At 40.1% G+C, this 7,761-nt stretch overlaps 1 pseudogene; it reads right to left on the reverse strand.

Annotated features, from left to right (window-relative positions):
* Positions 1–2,266: 2,266 nt before the first annotated feature.
* LOC102768597 overlaps positions 2,267–7,761 on the reverse strand; it is a 22,799-nt pseudogene continuing 17,304 nt past the window's right edge.

Here is a 7,761-nt window from a genome sequence, read left to right on the forward strand (position 1 = left end):
CAGTGTCCACTGGGATTGAACTCCCTTTTCAACAGTTTATGGCTTTTACTCAGAGCCTTTTTGTGAATAATAATAACCTCACAGATGTAATAAGCATTGTCTGGATCAGTCATTGTCATCGTCGTCATCATCATCATCATCATCATCATCATCATTATATTAGTGAGTCCTCAAAGAATCAAAACTGATAGGATATAGATATAGATAGATATAGATATAGATACAGATATAGATATAAAATATAAGAGGAGATTTATTATGGGGATTGACACATAATTATGGAGGCTGAGATATGCCATCACAGGTTGTCTGCAAGCTGGACAACCAGGAAAGCACTGGTATAATTCAGTTCAAGTATGAAAATCCAAGACTAGGAGTTCCAATGTCCAAGGGCAGGAGAAGCTGGACATCTTAGCTCAGGAAGAGAGTGGAGGATGCACTCTTTCTTTGCCTTTTTGTCAGATTGAGGCAATCAAAGGATTGGAAGATGCCTGCCCACATTGGTCAAGGCCAGGTCTTCTTTCCTTAATCGTCAGATGCCAATCTCTTCCAGAAACACCCTCACAAGACACACCCAGAAATAATGTTTCCCGGCAATCTGGGCATCCCTTAACCCAGTAAAGCTGACACATAACATTAACCATTATAGCTTCATTCTCATCCTCATATTCCCGTGGCAATGAATATTTAACTGGCTTGAGAGGTAGGGAGGGGACCATGAATAGGGAAGGAGACGTGAAAGAGACACAAGGTGTTATCTGGAAAGGTGGAGAGGCATTATATGATGTCAGTGTAGATTATAGGCAAATGTCTCAAAGCATTTGGAGATTTGTTTTCACAGAGTGGCTGCATGGCACCCACCACACCCCACTCCTAGACCTAGTGCTGCTTCCCTTGAGGTAGCGTCAGGTCAGGAGAGTGGAACAAGTACTCCCCAGTGCTTGTGCAGCCTAATGCTGTCTCCTCCAAGCTGGACTTTTTTTTTTTAAGCAAATTTCTTAATTTATCTTAAAAAAGGAATATAATTTTTGTATTTTTTCCCATGATGTGATTGTTTTAAAGTTAAAAATTATGTTTTCAGTTAATAAGAGTTTTTATCTGTCTCCCTTGTGGTTAAACTATAGTGAGCTGAAAAGATCACTGTTGAAAAATTGAGCTGAATTTAGGAAGCTTAGCACAGTGTGCCAGGTTCAGCATCTATGTAATTTCTCTTCTTGGTGTTTGGGTTTATTCCAGATGTTTTTATTTTTGCCCAGTCTCAACCCTCTCTAAGGAAAGCTGCTCTACCCACAGCGCAATGACTTTAAGGTTTTGTGCCAAGTAAATTCTCCACCCACCTTTATGCAAAGCTAACTGAGCAAGGGATCCAGACAATTCAGAGCCAGCACAGAGAATGGTATCAGGCAGAGAGAAGGGCTGGGCTCTCTCTTAGAATTCAGGAGTAGGATGCCAATGAATGGTAAGTTACCATGTAGAGAGCAGTGGGGGAGTTACACGGGAGAGCAAAATTGAGCAAGTAGCAGAGTCCACAGTTTTACCTAATAAGTATGTGTTTTGCTACTTTATCTCAAAGAGTTATGGAAGAGGTGATGACTTAGTGCTTCTTTCTTTTCTTGCAAGTGGAGTAAAAGCCAAATTCCTTGGACTTTTGAAAAAGAACACTTACATTACCATTCTGTTCCTAGTGCAGATTTAGTGATTCACAGCCAAGAGCAAATAGGCCAGTGATTTAAAATATTTAGTCTTTAAATTTGACAAATGTGCCAATTACCTTGATCTGTGGTTCCTGATTCAAGAATTAAAAGCCACAATCAATTTAAAAGGCTGCCACAATCCCTTCCGAGTGAATGAAAGCAGAATGCCAAGCAGCTGTGCTTTGCTGCGTGGCCTCCAGTCCCCATTGTCTGTACACAGGATGTGTGCTGCTGGTATGACAGGGACTGCGTTCTTTCCCCATGTCAGTCTGGTTGCTCTGGCCCAAATGAAACACTGTGTGCCTCAGAATCTCTCAATCTTGTTGAAAATGTACACCTTAGTTTCTTTTTTTCCCCCTGAAAAATTTCAATGTTTGGGAAGTATTTCAAGTAAATGGGCCCATGCTCATTATTGTTCAAGAATGTAGGCCAAACACACAGCTCCTTTGGCCAAATTTTAGGTGTTTGAAAACCATCTTTTCTTTTGGGGACAGGCTTTTTTTCAGTGTAACTTTACTTCAGAAGAAGAGCTTGAATTTCATTCTGAAATTGTTAATTAATTTATACTTCCATTATGAAACCTTTAGGGGGTACTGCTCAGTGAAATTAATGCCACAGGTATCAGAAAGAAATAGCAAGAGCTGACCAGTGGAAGGACTCAGGGAACCAGGCATTCCTACTTGAAAAGTTCCTTTAAAAGTTTTTCTCTCATACTGCTTGGGTGCATCAGCTTTCTTCCGAGCTAGAATAGGCAAGAGTAGAATAAATTTTCATATTGAGCTTGTGTAACAGGAAGTGGCTCATGGGATTATACACAATATTTGACATGGAGGGAAGTCTAGATTTTTATTTTAAAATGTTATATTTATTTTAAACATAGCTATTTTAAACTTGGCTCCACATTGTTGAATTATACTTCCCTCATTAGAAATTCATGTGACATGGTGACACTGTGCATGACCAAATTGTGAGAGCTTTATCTTTCTCAAGGAATATGCTAGTGGCACAAATATAAATTTGATTTTCCTGTGAGTCATCAAGACCTATTTTATTATGCAGGTAGGTTTGCTATGGATGTTGACAGAACAACAGCATATTTGGCAGAGACCTCTAATTTTGCATTTCTTTAGGGTCAGTTGTATTTAGTGTCAGGTTTTCTCTAGGCAAGACTATTAAATGGGGAAGCTGGCATTTTTATCCTCCACTTTTTTTGGCCAACTGTCATTGGTGGCTATATTTTTCTTCCTTCTAGTGAATTCAGAAACTCATGTCTTCTTTTTCTCAAGACTCTATCAATATATGTTTTCCACAAATGTTGAATAACCTAATTATATTAACTCTAGATGTTGACTATCTGTAAGGTATAGGCATTACTTTTTTTGGACTATTATTTTTTTTTTAAATATTTTTTTTAAAATATATTTTATTGATTTTTTACAGAGAGGAAAGGAGAGAGATAGAGAGGTAGAAACATCGATGAGAGAGAAACATCGATCAGCTGCCTCCTGCACATCTCCCACTGGGGATGTGCCCACAACCCAGGTACATGCCCTTGACCGGAATCGAACCTGGGACCTTTCAGTCCGCAGGCCGACGCTCTATCCACTGAGCCAAACCGGTTTTGGCTGGACTATTATTTTTAATAACAAGAAAACTTTTTTCTGTTCCTGTAATTTATTTTTTATTTTATTTCTTTTTATTTTAGAATATATAAAAATATAGCCAAACAAAAATTTAAAACAATCTCATAATCTCAGTTCTCCAAGCCTATCTCTGCTAATTTTGATATGTATTCTTTTTTTTAATATTGCTGTCAAAATTTCTAGCATTTTATTATTAATTATTATTATTATTTTTAATTTTATTTTTTATTACAAAGGGTATGATATGTATTCTTAATACAAAAAATGGAATCATCCTATGTGCAACTTTTAAATTGTGCCGTTTTCTCTTAATTTTTGATGATTTTCTAATATCTTTAAACATGCTGAAAAGCCATGTTTAATATTTCCATGTTTTTGTGTTACACGATTGTATCCTAAGTTATTTAAACAATCCACTATTATCTGGCATTAAGATTGCATCTATTATTTGGCTATTACAAGTTGTCAAAATTAACATTCTTTAGCTTATTTCTTCAAATATAATCATGATCATAGGGGAAACACCTTGGATATAGTACCGCGTTGCAAATGAACCAGGGACAGAGAAATTTCTTGCCCTTTGCCGTCCTATCTATGCAGCCATTTTCTCTGCTTGCTCTTCAGGATAGCCTTGTTTGCCAGCCTTTGAAAATGTACTAAAATTGAGCTAATTTGGCACTCACTGAGGGAGAAAAGTAATAGCAAATAGTTGAAAGTTTGGAAGTGCTTGATGTTAGATTGAAAAAAAGAAGTTGTCTAGCCTATATTCAACACAAATAACTATGATGTTTGGAAATACTGCAATGAAACTGAGTTTACAGCATTTGGAATTAGATAATAGAGCTTTTCCCATGAAAGTTACTCATTGCTGAAATGTTCATGATTCTAGAGTGGTTTCTCTGAAACTGTAATTCTTGGTGGGTGTCAAAGTGACATGGGAGGTAGATGGGAAACTTTGCTTGAGCCGAGTGAAGGGGAACGGGCAAAGAGAAATGGTCAGTGAATGGAAAGGAGATGGGTGTTAACAGAGGCAAAACTCATGGGATTTGAAATGTGACTGGTTAGTAAGAGGGAGGGAGATAGTGGGTGGATGATATGAACCTAGAGGCAGGAGGATGGTTCTGCCATTTGTAGAGAAGGAACAAGTTGTGTGGACATGGGGCAAATGTCCTTGCAGGCATTTAACCTGAGCTTCTGCCAATTTAACCATGTGAAAATATCCCAGCAGGGAGTTGGAAAAGCAAAATTGGAGCTAGGACAATAACTGTATACAATTAATAGTTTTAACCAATAGGAGGAATAAGTGTGCCTCTAGACCAGCAGTTCTCAACCTGTGGGTTGCGACCCCTTTGGGGTTCAAATGACCCTTTCACAGGGGTCGCCTAAGACCATCGGAAAACACATATATAATTACATATTGTTTTTGTGATTAATCACTATGCTTTCATTATGTTCAATTTGTAATAATGAAAATACATCCTGCATATCAGATATTTACATTACGATTCATAACAGTAACAAAATTACAGTTATGAAATAGCAACGAAAATAATTTTATGGTTGGGGGTCACCATAACATGAGGAACTGTATTAAAGGGCCGCGACATTAGGAAGGTTGAGAACCACTGCTCTAAAGAAAGACCACTACGTTTGAAGGTTGAAGTGAACAATATGATGGCAGAGTTAGCAGGGAGGACCGCGGGAGAGTGCAGGGTCAGGAGGAAACCAAGAAGGATGCAGCTTTGGTGACAGATGAGGATTGAAATCTGCTGACCCATGACCTGGTGTCACTGCTGAACTTCAACTAAGGTGTTCAAATGCATGTGTGTGTCGAACGTAGAGAATAACAAAGACAAACATGCAAACAAACAAAAAACAATGCCAACGAGAAGAATAAAAACTAGCACGTGTTAAGAGAAAATTGCATTAGGTCATTTCATCCTCTCAGCAATATCTGTGATGGAGAAGTTTGTTTTTTATCCCCTTCCCACACTTCATAGAGGGAAACCAAACTCTACAGAGATGAAATATTTTTCTCAAGATCACACAATGTGTCACATGTTGGACACAAACTCATGACTGTGCTCTTAATTTTTCTGTTTCAATGAGCTATTCAGCCTTCAAGGGATTATATTGTAATGGTAGGTGAGAAAGTGGGCAGCAGATTGGACCCTTTAAGAAGCTTAGCTCACTATTGAAGAAAACCACGGGAGTCGTGGAGGAAGAAGAGAGGTGGTGAGATGGAAGAGTTAGGCATTGAGAGAGGAGCCCTTCCAGTGAAGTCCAAGGCATGGTGATGTCTGTCAGTAGGTGGCAGAAGTACAGTAGAAATAAAAGCCATTTTTGCTGAAAAGGTCAGGTTCTACCTTGAGATCAGAGTTCTGGAAAGGTTACCAGTATCCATGTTCCCCTCTAGGGGAAATAGAAGAGACCGAGTTGAAGAGTAAGGTGCTAAAATAATCAAGGAAGATGGACAATTGTCCTGGAGCCAGAAGATGACCGATCTGTATCATCTGTCATGGGCTGAGGCTAGGTGGTCCTTGTGGTGAAAGTGGATTTCGAGAGAACAGAGGTTATTAGGAAATGGCAGAGAACAAAGGTTGGAAATCAAAATTGAGGGGTGCCTTGATGTGCTTCTAGCTTGCAGTAGGTGTGTGCTCATAGAGGAGGGTGACGAGAAAGGGGAAGAGCCACTGTCTTCCATCACTCTACTGGAAAGATGTTTAATTGAAAGGGACCTTGAGGAAAGGGGAAGATTTCAGTTGTTGGGGAGGAAGTAAAAGGGAAGATCAAGGCACAAGCTAAATATATTTTTCCCCCCAGAGAAGAGTGTTTCCACAGGGCCCAGGTGAAGGTGCCAGGCTGAGCCCTGGGTGGCATGGGTATGTTTCAAGTATTTTAGTAGGAGGTTGTGAATAGATTAGAAATACCTGCTAGTGGTGGAGATAGGGTAAGATGGGGAGGAGTCCCGTACCGGCTGAGTTTTAGACCATATCTCTTTCTGAAATTTCTGAGTTGAACTTTTGGTCTTTGCAAACTGCTCTTCAACAGGACTCAGGACCAAGAGCTGCTCCAAGAGGAAGTCAGGGACAGCAAGGAAAAGAGATGCGTGTTCCACTTGAAAGGAATCCTAATGTTGTCCTGGCTTGTCTGGATAGTGCAGACTTTCCTTGAAGGTCCACAGAATAAAATGACAAAATTTGTTTCAAAAGAATTAGACATTTGATGTCTTAAATGTGCATAGACATAGCCCAACGTTGAACCAGGCATCTCAACCTTGGCTGGGTTGTAATCCTCTGCAGACTCTCAGGAAATAGCTGCAGCCCATCAAAGACCAAGGGAGAGCTAATGCTTGTGGCTGGGGCTCTGGTATCAGTGTTTAACGATCCTCCTCAGGCACTTCCGATGTACTGTGAAGGCTGAAAGCATCTGCCTTATATAAACAGCGGACCACCAGGAGCAAAGCTGAGTAAACCTTTTGTTGGTGTGAACCCACAGGTGTGAACCCCTGCTGGGTCAGGGGTCTGGTGTCATTAATAAGCCTTGGCATCACTTGTTGATGACCCATTATTAAGGTACGGAATGTGGACACACATGCAAGATTAGTATTGATAATATTTGTTTGACAATTAATATTACTCTATGCTTTATCTCCCACAAAGATAAATGTTAGGTGAAAGGAAGCAAATTGGGAAACACCTTATTTACTTGTGCTGAGAGTAAAATAACAGGCTTGGCATGTAGAAATACTTTCTTACCCTTTTAAATATTCTGTAGTGCTCAGCTAAACATCACCATCCACCCTCGATCACAACTCCAGGCCTTATCTTTAATGCATTATTCCAAATTATATAAATTAAGATCTTATGTAATTTACCTTTTGCATACAACTAATAATGTGATGTCAGTTAGTTGTAGTTTCAATGACATAATCTAATCTAATAAAAGACAAACATGCAAATTGATCATACCTCCGCTACACCTTAAGCCAGGCCCACCAGCCAATCAGAGCAACTATATGCAAATTGATTCAACCAAGATGGCGGCCAGCAGCTATGGAGCTGGAGTGAGTAAGAGGCTTGGTTGCTCCAGTGATGGAAGAAGCCAAGCTTCCCGCCTGCTGCGGCCAGCTCTGAGCTCCACTGAAGGCAAAAAAAGTTTCAATTATAGAAGGTAAATAAATCCCAGCATAAAAATAAAAAAGATTAAAAGGAGAGGCTGGAAGCTTCTGTCGCTGGGGGGCTTGGCCAGCCTGAAAACGGCCCTCAGCCCCTCATCCAGTCTGGCTGGCAACCCAGTGAGGGCCCCACTCTGAAGGGGGTGTGATCAGCCTGTAAACAGCCATCATCCCCTCACCCAGGCTGACCAGGCACCCCAGTGGGGACCCCCACCCTGAAGGAGGTGTGACCAGCCTGAAAACAATC

This window comes from Myotis davidii, unplaced genomic scaffold, assembly GCF_000327345.1.
Source record: "Myotis davidii unplaced genomic scaffold, ASM32734v1 scaffold313, whole genome shotgun sequence".
In the NCBI taxonomy this organism is placed as follows: domain Eukaryota; kingdom Metazoa; phylum Chordata; class Mammalia; order Chiroptera; family Vespertilionidae; genus Myotis; species Myotis davidii.